Below are 13,176 nucleotides of genomic sequence, written 5' to 3'. Positions count from 1 at the left end.
GAATGATACCCGCCCACAGCCGTGAGTGCGAGTCCGCATGACGCCACCGAAGCTCCGGAGCCCGGGAGGAAGGAACGTTTTGATAGCGCTAGCTGTGTCATGTACGTAGCAGGTCGTTCCAGGACTGAGTGGGAAGGCCTGAGGAGGTGCACAGAGATAAGGGGGGCAGAACGAAGCGTGCGCGCGCGCGCGTGTGTGTGTGTGTGTGTGTCCTTGCCGCCGACTGACCCCACGGCTTGGCGGCTGTCCACACGATAAGGCGGCCTGCGGGCAGCGCAGCAGCCGCGCCACACCAACCCGTGGCTCCAGACCGCCCAGAGGTGAGTACTGCCTGCTGCTGCTGCTGCTGCTACTCCAGTACCAAAGCTAGTCAGGCAGACACTGATCCCTCCTGCTCTGAAATACCCTTAGAAACTGCCGCAACTTACCGACTGATGTCCCTGCAGCTTGATCCCTTTCTCTCCAAACTAACCAACCGACTACCGCAACTTGTGACCATCGGAAGTCGCCCTACTTCGGCCGTTTATGACTCACCTCGTGAACATCTTGGGCACATCACAGTATTTAAATAATTAGGGGTAATACAAAGAAGCGACACGAAATGGGGTCATCGCGTAACGATAGTATTAGGCAGGGAGAGTGAAAGACTGAGTATTATGGCAAGGACTTATCTACATCCAGTCCTTTATTTCTAAAAAAAATGTTTGAGGGTACTCCGGCATTGGGTATAATGCAGTGATTCCTAATAGAGTGTGTGATCACCACAGAGAGCAATGCATGCTCTGGGACATGCCCCTTGCTAGCCACAATCTTGGTAACAAATTCTTTTGGTAGATGTTCCATCCCTCCACCAGTCAGCTGGCAACTGCCGGATAGTCATTGGTGCATGTGGACATGCTACAATACTACTTCTCAACACATCCACCGAGCAAGGCAATGCAGTGGTTAGCACTCTGGACTCGCATTTGGGAGGACAACGGTTCAAACTTGTGTCCGGTTATCCTGATTTAGGTTTTCTGTGATTTCCCTAAATCGCTTCAGGCAAATGCAGAGGTGGTTCCTTTGAAAGGGCACAGCCGATTTCCTTCCCCATCCTTCTGTAATCCAATGGGACCAATGACCTCGATGTTTGGTCCTCTCACCCAAATCGCGCGAACGGTCGACCGACCGACCGACTGACCTCAATGTATCCCACAAGTGCTCGATGGGATTCTAGTCAGGCCTATGGGCAGACCAACCCATTCACAAAATAATCTCTCATTCCATGGGCTCTTTCAGCTGTGCTGTTGAATGGGGTTACATATTGTCATCCGTAACAATGTAGAAAGGACAGAAGGTACCCCTGAAAAGATGCGCAGGGGAGAGGTGTACAGTGTCACAATACTGTTGACTGGTGCATGTACCATTTTAAAGGATTTGGAGGTGAGTACATCCACACAACTTGATGCCTCCAAAATCTTTATGGTTCCTTAGACCAACAAAATGATCGTTTTCGACAATGTTCCTGGGTGCGTTTATGTTCCCACCTATTTCCATATGAGGCCATGTCCAGAATCATTACGTAGACTAAATCTGCTCTCATTCTAGAAGAAGACATGCCCCCACTCCCTGTCAGTCCAGTCCTTCGACACTGGGTGCCATCACAAACAGTGTTACCGTATGCAGGTCTCAATGGATCACAACGTACCAGTCATCAGGCAAATAGACCACCCAAATGCAATTACTGTGATACTGTGGTATTGTGTACCTTGCAGTCCTGTTAAAAGCAGCCACAATTGCACCAACTGTTTGACATGGACCCCTTCTGCCTCTTGCATAATGTAAAAGTGATCTGCTGCTGTAGTAGACTGTGGTCAACCACATGCTCTCCTTTGGGCTGCATTGCCTGTGTCTTGGAATGCTCCCCATGCGCCTGAAGCAATGATGTGAGGAATACCAAACTCCTGGGCTACACTTCTTCTATTTTCCTGATGAGTCTCCTCGTGGAATGTCATTCAAACATTGTCTCCAGGCCATGTTGCAATGAAATGTACCATCACATTGACCTCATGCCATGTGTCAACCACCTTACCCTGCACAAATGGGAGACCTCTGGTGACATATTCCCAAACTTTCATTCATTTCCTCCAAGTTGTTAATAAGTTATGTTTCTTTATCTATATCGACCTTCTAGAAGAGGATGTGGCATTATGCTACATGTGCCCTCACCACAGCCTCCTCCAAGCATGTATTATACATAGAGGCAGCCAAGAAGCAAACAACTAGCAATGCTAACACATGCCCACTGAGCTATGCAAGTAATCCAAACTGACAGTTATGGTGCATAATGAAGGTCCCATAACAGTGAGATGCTGATTGTTGTTTCCATTAATGTACTTGGCACCCAAGAGCTTGTAAATAAACTGCACAAAAGCAGTGTGCACCACTCACAAATTTGCAGGCAAGTTTGGAATTGGATTTAAGGGGAACAGGGGAACACAGAATAACACATGTGAAACTGAAAAAATAATTTAAATACAGTAAAAAACAAACCTATAACCAAAAACTGCAGTACATTCAGAGGTACACATCTTTTGATACCTGTGAAGTCAGAATCAGTCACCAGGTAACATTCTGTGCTTTATTGCTCCAATGCACTCTTGTTTTCTTGTCAAAGTGGTTGCAGCATTACTGCGTGAGCCTGTCGCTCTCTTCAACAGTGGATCTCTCGAATACATCCAGTGTGTGTGAGGCACATTGCTGCAATGATTTAGTATCAAGTGCCATCAAGTGTGCCCAGTTAGGCTTATGCCAACAGATGCCCCAGAGCAACCCACTTGGTTGATTGCTGCCTCCTGGAGTAAGGTGTCCTCAGGGGGGTGCTCAGATTTATCTTCTTCAAAAAGAATGAATTGACAAAATGTGGTACACAATGGGTTGGAGGATAGCATCCCAATACTGCTGAGCCCTCAAATATGCTGGCAAGAGATGTCTGACACTTCTACATAACACTGGCTCAAGAGACAACTGACCTTTCTCCCTGCTGAACCTGTGGGACTGCATATCTGAGTCATGCATTGCTACATTGTCACCTCAACATTCTTCTAGAACTTACCAGCCATCAGATAAATCTTTCATCCTACACCACTGATGGAGGTTCTCTTCCAGATATTCCATTGCATCCTTTCTTCTTTGTGCACATTAATGGTGGGAAGGTATTAGTCTGGGTGGGGGGTGTGCTTCTAAAATTGTTTGTAATGTACACCTAGAAGCCAAATCAATCATGTGCAGACAGTTGCATACTGTTAGGATTAGGACAGTCAGTCCAGGCCCCCAGTTGCCTGAAAAAAAGGGAGCATTCAGTCCTGAAGCTTTCTGCTTGGGTTACCTGTAAGTCATAACTGGTAGGTAGCAGTAATCAGCTTGTGTTTTGACTGCTGGACACCTCTTTGAGGCACCATTCTTCTGTTTAACTGCAGTGAGAACACAGGCAAATATAATACCATTTATTTGAACAATGCCTTTTTATTGGATATGACTTTTTATTGGATATGACTTTTTATTGGATATGATTTTGTATCTGGATGTGCAAGTATATTATTTTGTCATATACATATATACTGTACACTGTCCTTGTGTGCCAAGGTGTGATATGAGGTTGTATAATTGCTATGACATTTATAACTGAGGGACCAGTGGAAGAAAGTGCTAAAACACAAGAGCATGTTTTTAGCTACTACATATTTTGTGCTTTGTTAAACTTAAAGGCAAGAATATAAAAGCAACAAGACACAACAATTTATATAGAAGACAGTGTTTTCTAGTGTTACAAGTAGAATTACTGGTTATCAGCGTGTGGTGCACTGGACTACACAACAGCTGGCTTAATTAAACTAACCCTTACTAAATTGAGGGTAAGCTCTTTGTTCTGCTGACCCCTTCACTCTGGGTAATTGGTGTGTGAGCATTACATATTCATCAGCCTGGTCATCAGTATTAATAATTGATAATTTATTTATCATCTGATGACATGTTTTCAGTGTCCTCTGTGTGCTGCCATACAGTTGAGTTATGAAAAGTAAGGACAACTCAGATTATATTTTATTATTGGTGAATAGTGTTATCTGCAAGGGGGACACGGGTTGTTTAGACAAGTTCAAATTTGCCACACACCTTGGAAGGAGCGAGCCAAAATGTGCTGGGTTTTGGCAAGGACAGTCGTCCAGTGTGCTCTTCGGTGACATCACACCTTGTGGGACTATACTGTCAGATGTGCAAATTCCTGGGTGTGCATGTCACTGGCCTATGCAAACCTAATTCTGGGCAAAAACTTTCTGCATTCGCTAGTTTTCTTTCATAAAAACACATTTCAGTGCCACAATAAACCTATAGCTGAAGGCTGCAGTGTTGCATTTCTGTGTTGTGTAATAGGAAATATAAATGAATTTGAGATTATGCAATGTACCACACAATTGTGGTAATTTTGTGGTTAACTAATAGCATGCACTATGTGCAATGAATGGTATAATCATATGGCATTATTGGCTTTGAGACCTGGGGTTGTTCAGCCTCCTGGTGCAGTTCTTTCTATTTGAAGCCACTTCGTGACTTACATGTCAATGGCAATGAGATGAAATGTTAGGACAATACAAACACTCAGTCCTTGAGCTAAGAAAATCTCTGACTCAGCCAGGAATAGAACACAGAACCCTTGCAGTCTAGATGCACCAATGTTAACCACTAGTCCAGAAACTGCAAACTTGCAATGATGCATAGATACACTTGATAACTGTAAGAAAAGTCCAGCACACAATTTATATGTGGAAATGTCTAGATGTTGTCAATTATTAGGCTTAATTTCATCCAAAATTACTGCAACAGACAACAAAACATCTGCAATGGGTGAAAATATTTCTGAGCTGAAATTTTTGGATACTCAGTTAAAAATATACATGAATGGACTTTCTCTGGGACTATCATTCACAAAAGAGTTTGACATCCACATATATTCTACTCTTAAGGTGGGGTGGGGGAACACAGATTCAGACTCCAGTAAAAGGAAAGACAAAACTGAATCCATCAATTATCCAGAATTAAGAAATAGGTTAAACTGAGCTTAACAGTGGTACATGCAGAACAGAAAATAAGTTGATCAGAACTGAAAATAAGGTCAAAAAATTCTAACAAAGGGCATCATTAACTTTTCAATGACTGTGATCATAGTGACCACAGTTGTTTTACACTACCAGAAAATACACATTTATATTAACATTACATCTTGTTTTCATCATCATCATCATCTTCATCTTTTGCTTGTGCCTTGCCCCACAATTTTTGCAGGGTCAGTATTGTTACAATCAGACTGGGCATTGTTAGTCTGAAGGGGTGACCGGATGCCCTGCCTGCCGCCACCCACACCCCCCAGGACAGAATCAGTGTATCCCAGCTGTCTGCATCTAATGTAAACCATGAAATAGTGCAAACATGTATCAAATATCTGTGGGTCTTGTTACTGAGGTGGGACGTGGGGACCAGCCCGCTATTCCCCTAGTGGGATGTGGCAAACTGCCTAAAAATCACATCCAGGCTAGCCATCCCACTGACCCTTGTCGTTAATCCACTGGGCGGATTCGATCTGGGGCCGGCATGCCTACCTGAGTCCAGGAAGCAACGCATAAGCAGTCTCGTCTAACCTATTGACTCATAAAATTGTTCGTGATATGCAATGAAATATGTTTACAGTTTTTGTTTGCTTTCTGGACCTATGTTTTCAATGTTAGAAAGCAAGTCAAAAATAGTAAATATGTTTCACTGTGTACCACTATAAAGAAAGTAAACTTATGATTTTTCATAACCTGTTGCAGAGGGTTAAATGGGACATAAACCCAAACAAAGCTGGAGATACTAAATATGATTCATTTTTCACAGAACATAAATATTGTGTTGATGTTGCCTTCTCCCTTAGAAAATAAAAATTACCCCCAAATCTAACTGATGACTAACTGCAGAAATTAAGAAATCTGCAGGCACATTTAAAAATCTCAACAGGCTTACAAACTGTAATGCAGCATTAAAGGCACAGCTCAGCATATAGAAAGGTTATACATGCAGCAAAGAAGATGAACAGTCGATTTGAAGTCATACACTATAATTTAGGTAACTCCAAAGTGATAAACATCTGGTTATAAAAAAGAAGGAAAGTTGTTGAAGATCCTCAAAATATTGCTAATATATTCAATGACTACTATATTAACATTACTCAAAATCTTACCAAGAACGTGTGGAACTCAAAAGTAACATACATAAAAGTTCCTATAAATGAAAGAACAGCCTTTTTGTACCCAGTTACACATTCAGTAGTAAGAAATGCAATTAATAAGCTGAAAAATAAAATATCTTGTGGATGTGATAGTGCTCCCGAGAGGGTCATAAGACATAGTTCAGACAAAATAATAACTGAACTAATGTGCAAAATTACAGACCATTGCCACAACTATCAGGTTTTGCCAAAGTTATTGAGAGAATAATGTATTAGAAACTGTTAAATTTTATGAACAAATGTAAAATTCTTACCAATGCACAGAATGGTTTCAGGAAAAACACGTCTGCTAATACAGCTGTGTATCGCTTCTTAGAACAGGTTTCAATTTCAGCAGATAATGATGAATTAAACTATGAATATTTTTAAATCTATCCAAGGCATTTAACCTCATTAACCAAGGCATGTTCCTAGAGAAGCTGTCTTGCTATGGTGTCTTTGGAAAGGTATACAACTGGTTTAAATCATATCTCTTTGACAGGTATCAAAGTGTTAAACTAACTCATAATGGAAGAACACATTACTCAACATACAAGAAAGTTAACTGTTGTATACTCCAAGGTTCTGTTTTAGACTCCCTGCTCTTCTTGGTTTTCATTAATGACTTTCCAAACCATCTAACAAAAGCTGAATCAGTACAGATGAGACAGCCCTCTCTATCAAAGGACACAGTGAACCCAGCAACAAATGAGGCAGCAAAATGGTTGAGAGACAACTATTTAGATATAAATGACAAAAAAAACACATGAATGGATTTTAGGCACATAAGGAACAAAGGAAATAATAACATATGAGTAGAGATAGGGAACAGTATAATGGAACAAACATATTTCACAAAATTTTAGGTGTATTGTTGGGCAACAATTTAAGATGGTGAAAAACAGTTGAATTGTTGAATAAAAATCTTAGTAAATACTGTTATATATTAAGAAATCTTAAAGAATACTGCAGTTCTGAAACAGTATTATGTTCCTACTACTACTACTACTACTACTACTACTACTAGATAGCCTTATAAGCTATTGTGTTATATTCTCAGGGATAAAAACTGTTTTAAGCTCCAAAAGAGAGCAATTTGAATCATCAGGGGTACTACCCACAGGGAGCCATGTAAAGAAAGAACCATTTAACGACTTAAAAAAATTGACTCTACCTGGTTTATTCATTCATAAATCTTTAGGTTTTCTTAAGTCACATCAAGAATTCTCTACTCTAAATGTTGAAGTACACACCTCTGAAACCAGAAACAAACATGATTTCCACAGAGACATTTGTTCAAATGCCCTATACCAAAATATTTTGATGTATGTTCCAAAAATAATGGCCAATGCCTTGCCTAAAGAAATCCAAAAACTACAAAATTTACATAAATTTAAAAATGAATTAAAGAAACTATTGTAAAGTAAGAGTTGTTACTGTATTGACATTATGAATTAAGTCCAAAAAGCTGCTTCTATTTTCAGATGTTTATTTAATCACGGCATACCTGTTTCAGCACTATTGCCATCATCAGACAATAGTGCTGAAACAGGCCTGTCGGAATTAAATAAACATCTGAAAATAGAAGCAGCTTTTTGGACTTCATTCATAATGTCTTTACATGACTTATACCGAGCTGCGGTCCCATTGGAAACAAAATTGTTATTGTATTGATGAATTAATTTGCCATCAAAACAGATAGGTCTTATCATTTGACTTATTTCTATGAACTATTGTTATTCAACCTATATGTACAAAAGACAAATTTGGGCAAATGTGTAAGGTGTAATTTAAAAAAATGTCCCCCCCCTCTCTCTCTCTCTCTCTCTCTCTCTCTCTCTCTCTCCCTCTCTCTCTCACTGTCAAACACAGATTCCATGGGATACATTTTCAGTATTCTCTTCTCTTCGACATTAGCACAATTGTCATTAGTTTGTTCACATAATCACTAAGAAGTTTATTTGGAGAAAGCAGTGAGAGCTAACTTAATGTGCAATCTTTAAAATTCCCATTTTACAAATGAAGTGTGTCAGGAGGAAAATGGCTCTGAGCACTATGGGACTTAACATCAGAGGTCATCAGTCCCCTAGAACTTAGAACTACTTAACCCTAACTAACCTAAGGGAATCACACACATCCATGACCAAGGCAGGATTCGAACCTGCGACTGTAGCAGTCGCACGGTTCCAGACTGTAGCGCCTAGAACTGCTCGGCCACTTCAGCCGGCTGTGTGTCAGGAAGAAACCCAGTTTGTGCAAGATGTCTGTTTTACAAGTTTTCTCTTGTTATTTCAGCTCAAAAATTCAGTCTTATTGCTAGTTTCAATCAGTTTCTGTACTGTTATGTGGTTGTTCATGATGACATTCTCTGTATCCGTATGGCAGTCCTCTATTCATATCTGTCATTAAAACTAGTAGTATAACCTTATCCAGAGCTTTGACTAAAGCACAGAATTCATGCATCAGTCTCTCCAGAGTAACCCAAGTGCAACAGCCATATAAATATGTAAGAGGGAGAAAGAATGTGAGATTGCTTTCATCATCACCTCTTCACCTCTCACAGAAACAGTTACAATCCAATATGAAACTGGATAGAAAAGGAAAGAGGTTATCAAATCTTGTCTAACATTCAATTTGAGAGACTTTTATTAAATAAATTAAGTACTGTGAGTCTGCAAATGTCTAATTTGCAAACCTTGCCTCAAGAACATCTGTCTGTATTTCACTTGGCAAAAAATACTTGAAGGCAAATTCATGAATACAGTACATTGGCATTTAAAGTTACCTGCGAGATGTACTTCATGTTGCCCAATAGGTCTCTCACGGCTGGCATTTATACTTTATCACCATTTCAAACACTTATTTAGAAATTATCATCGTCTCCTTCCAGTCAAATCTTTCAGATGTTCATCTTTATATATTGTTTTAATATTCACCAATGACCAACCCTATTTAATTAAAAGTAACAAAACGTGCAGTACTCATTGTTCCTTACTTAAAGTGAGAAACCCTACACAGAATGTGGACTGAAACTACACTCCTGCAAATGGAAAAAAGAACACATTGACACCGGTGTGTCAGACCCACCATACTTGCTCCGGATACTGCGAGAGGGCTGTACAAGCAATGATCACACGCACGGCACAGCGGACACACCAGGAACCGCGGTGTTGGCCATCGAATGGCGCTAGTTGTGCAGCATTTGTGCACCGCCGCCGTCAGTGTCAGCCAGTTTGCCGTGGCATACGGAGCTCCATCGCAGTCTTTAACACTGGTAGCATGCCGCAACCGCGTGGACATGAACCGTATGTGCAGTTGACGGACTTTGAGCGAGGGCATATAGTGGGCATGCAGGAGGCCGGGTGGACGTACCGCCGAATTGCTCAACACGTGGGGAATGAGGTCTCCACAGTACATCAATGATGTCGCCAGTGGTCGGCGGAAGGTGCACGTGCCCGTCAACCTGGGACCGGACCGGATGCACGCCAAGACCGTAGGATCCTACGCAGTGCCGTAGGGGACCGCACCGCCACTTCCCAGCAAATTAGGGACACTCTTGCTCCTGGGGTATCAGCGAGGACCATTCGCAACCGTCTCCATGAAGCTGGGCTACGGTCATGCACACCGTTAGGCCGTCTTCCGCTCATGCCCCAACATCGTGCAGCCCACCTCCAATGGTGTTACGACAGGCGTGAATGGAGGGACGAATGGAGATGTGTCGTCTTCAGCGATGAGAGTCGCTTCTGCCTTGGTGCCAATGATGGTCGTATGCATGTTTGGCTCCATGCAGGTGAGTGCCACAATCAGGACTGCATACGACCGAGGCACACAGGGCCAACACCCGGCATCATGTTGTGGGGAGCGATCTCCTACACTGGCCGTACACCTCTGGTGATCGTCGAGGGGACACTGAATAGTGCACGGTACATCCAAACCGTCATCGAACCCATCGTTCTACCATTCCTAGACCGGCAAGGGAACTTGCTGTTCCAACAGGACAATGCACGTCCGCATGTATCCCGTGCCACCCAACGTTCTCTAGTAGGTGTAAGTCAACTACCCTGGCCAGCATGATCTCCGGATCTGTCCCCCATTGTGCATGTTTGGGACTGGATGAAGCGTCGTCTCAACGCGGTCTGCACATCCAGCACGAACGCTGGTCCAACTGAGGCGCCAGGTGGAAATGGCATGGCAAGCCGTTCCACAGGACTACATCCAGCATCTCTATGATCGTTTCCATGGGAGAATAGCAGCCTGCATTGCTGCGAAAGGAGGATATACACTGTACTAGTGCCGACATTGTGCATGCTCTGTTGCCTGTGTCTATGTGCCTGTGGTTCTGTCAGTGTGATCATGTGATGTATCTGACCCCAGAAATGTGTCAATAAAGTTTCCCCTTCCTGGGACAATGAATTCACGGTGTTCTTATTTCAATTTCCAGGAGTGTATATTTTACATTTTGCATTTCAAAATTTGGTGTACAGAGGTACTTCATCTACAAACCACTGGATTCCCTTTCCAAAGTATGGATCTTCTGCACTGTAAGCAATGAAGTCAAATTTGGTGCCCGTCTTTTCCAGGGTTTTCAAAATTAAGATATGTGAAGTCCTGCTGTGAATTTTTCTGGTTAACCGAATTGTTCACAATGCTTTTGATATGTGCACACTATCAGACATAAAAAAAGAATGATAATCAAGGGTAAGCAAAATAGGCATGAGCAACACTTTTTTGGTGGTTTTGAGAAATATGTCACACATTTTCTGTTTGTGGAATTTTTATCACTCACAGTATAAACCACTTTAAAATAAAAATTGTGCAAGCTCATCACAGTATTCATATCACAGATGAAATCATCACGTCTCATGAGTTTTTGCAGGCAGAATGTGTACAAGCTCTTTTGAACAAAAGAGAAAAGGCTCTGGATCATAAAAAACATATACAAAGTTAGCTGCAGTGCTGCCATTTTTTTTAAGTTGTCCCTTATACACTGAAGAGCCAAAGAAACTGGTACACCTACCTAATATCACATAGGGCCCCTGCAAATATGCAGAAGTGCTGCAACACGATATGGGTCGTACTCGACTAATGTCTGAAGTCCATATATCCATAAGAGTACAAGATGATGGAGATCTCTTCTGAATATCACGTTGCAAGGCATCCCTGATATGCTCAATAATGTCCATGTCTCAGGAGTTTTGTGGCCAGTGGAAGTGTTTAAACTCAGAAGAGTGTTGCATTGTCCTGCTGAAATTGCTCTCGTCTGTCAGAATGCACAATGGAAATGTACAGATGCAGGTGATCGTACAGGATGCTCACATACATGTCACCTGTCAGGATCATATCTAGACGTGACATGGGTTCCATATCACTCCAACTGCACATGCCCCACACCTTACAGCCTCCACCAACTTGAACAGTCCTCTGCTGACATGCAGGGCCCATGGATTCATGAGGTTGTCTCCATACCCGTACACATCCATCCACTCAATGCAATTTGAAATGAGATTCATCCAACCGGGCAACATGTTTCCAGTCATCAGCAGTCCAGTGTCAATGTTAACAGGTCCAGGCGAGATGTAAAGCTTTGTGTTGTGCAGTCATCTAGAGTACATGAGTGGGCCTTTGGCTCCAAAAGCCCATATTGATGATGCTTCATTGCACGGTTCACATACTGACACTTGTTGATGGGGCAGCATTGAAATCTGCAGCAATTTGTGGAAGGGTTACACTTCTGTCACATTGAATAATTCTCTTCAGTGATCGTTGGTCCTGTTCTTGCAGGATCTTTTTCTGGACGCATTGACGTTGAAGATTTGATGTTTTACAGGCTTCCTGACATTCACGGTACACTCGTGAAGTGGTCCTATGGGAAAATCCCCACTTCTTCGCTACCTCAGAGATGGTGTGCCCCATTGCCCATGCACCGACTGTAGCACCACATTCAAAGTCACTTAATTCTTAATAACCTGCTATTGTAGCAGCAGTAACCTATCTAACAACTGCACCAGAAACTTGTTGCCTTATATAGACACTGCCGACCACAGAGCTGTATTCTGCCTCTTTACATATCTCTGTATTGGAATTCATGTGCCTATACAAGTTTCTTTGGTATTTCAGTGTAGCTTCAAGCTAAAAACGTGTGTTATGTTAGACACAACTTAAAACAGTGTAGAGAAGTGCCACAGATCGAGAACAGACCCTGTAACTAGAGAAATCGTGAAAATTCATTTAACAGCATTTATAATGTATGTGTACCTTTATGCTTATTGATGAGCAATAAAGGCTAAATTGTGTCACCAATAATTTAATGTTAGAAAATTTAGCACTGGGTCTGGCTGTCATTCATACATGTAACCTACAAACTTCAAAACATTTGGTGATGATATTATGTAAATTGGAAGTGGAGGAGAAAAGGAAAGTAAAGGAAGGGGAAGGAACTATTGATATCAGCTACATCAGGACTTTATGTGGAATCTGCATCAACAAGCAAATAACATGTATCATAGCAACAGATTCCGCGTGGTGTTCATATAATTTACAGATGTAATTGCAAACATCTCCTGAATGGAAAAATTCAATTATTCTTATGAGATTATTGAACTGGAAGGACTAAATCTGTCCACCATGAGGTGTGTGGCAGAGAGTACATCCCATTGTATGAGTTACTAGAGCTTCTTCCTGTTCCATTCACATTAGAAATGTGAGAAGAATGATTGTTTGAATGTCTCTGTGCATGCAGTAATTATTCTAATCTCATCCTCATGATCCCTGTGTGAGCGTTACATATGGGGTTGTAGTATATCCCTAGTGTAATCATTTAAAGATGGGACTTGAAATTTTGTTAACAGACCTTCTTGGGATAGTTTACGGCTATCTTCAAGAGTCTCCCAGTTTAGTTT

General features: G+C 41.7%; 1 protein-coding gene across 1 annotated transcript in view; it reads left to right on the top strand.

The window, feature by feature from the left end:
* Positions 1-216: 216 nt before the first annotated feature.
* LOC126281325 (2-oxo-4-hydroxy-4-carboxy-5-ureidoimidazoline decarboxylase-like) overlaps positions 217-13,176 on the top strand; it is a 52,298-nt gene continuing 39,338 nt past the window's right edge. Inside the window, exon 1 of the mRNA XM_049980181.1 lies at positions 217-320. The gene's annotated coding sequence lies outside the window, so the exon portion shown is untranslated. The remainder of the gene's footprint in view (positions 321-13,176) is intronic.

This window comes from Schistocerca gregaria, chromosome 7 (assembly GCF_023897955.1).
Source record: "Schistocerca gregaria isolate iqSchGreg1 chromosome 7, iqSchGreg1.2, whole genome shotgun sequence".
NCBI lineage: Eukaryota > Metazoa > Arthropoda > Insecta > Orthoptera > Acrididae > Schistocerca > Schistocerca gregaria.
This window is presented reverse-complemented; position numbering and strand designations above follow the sequence as displayed.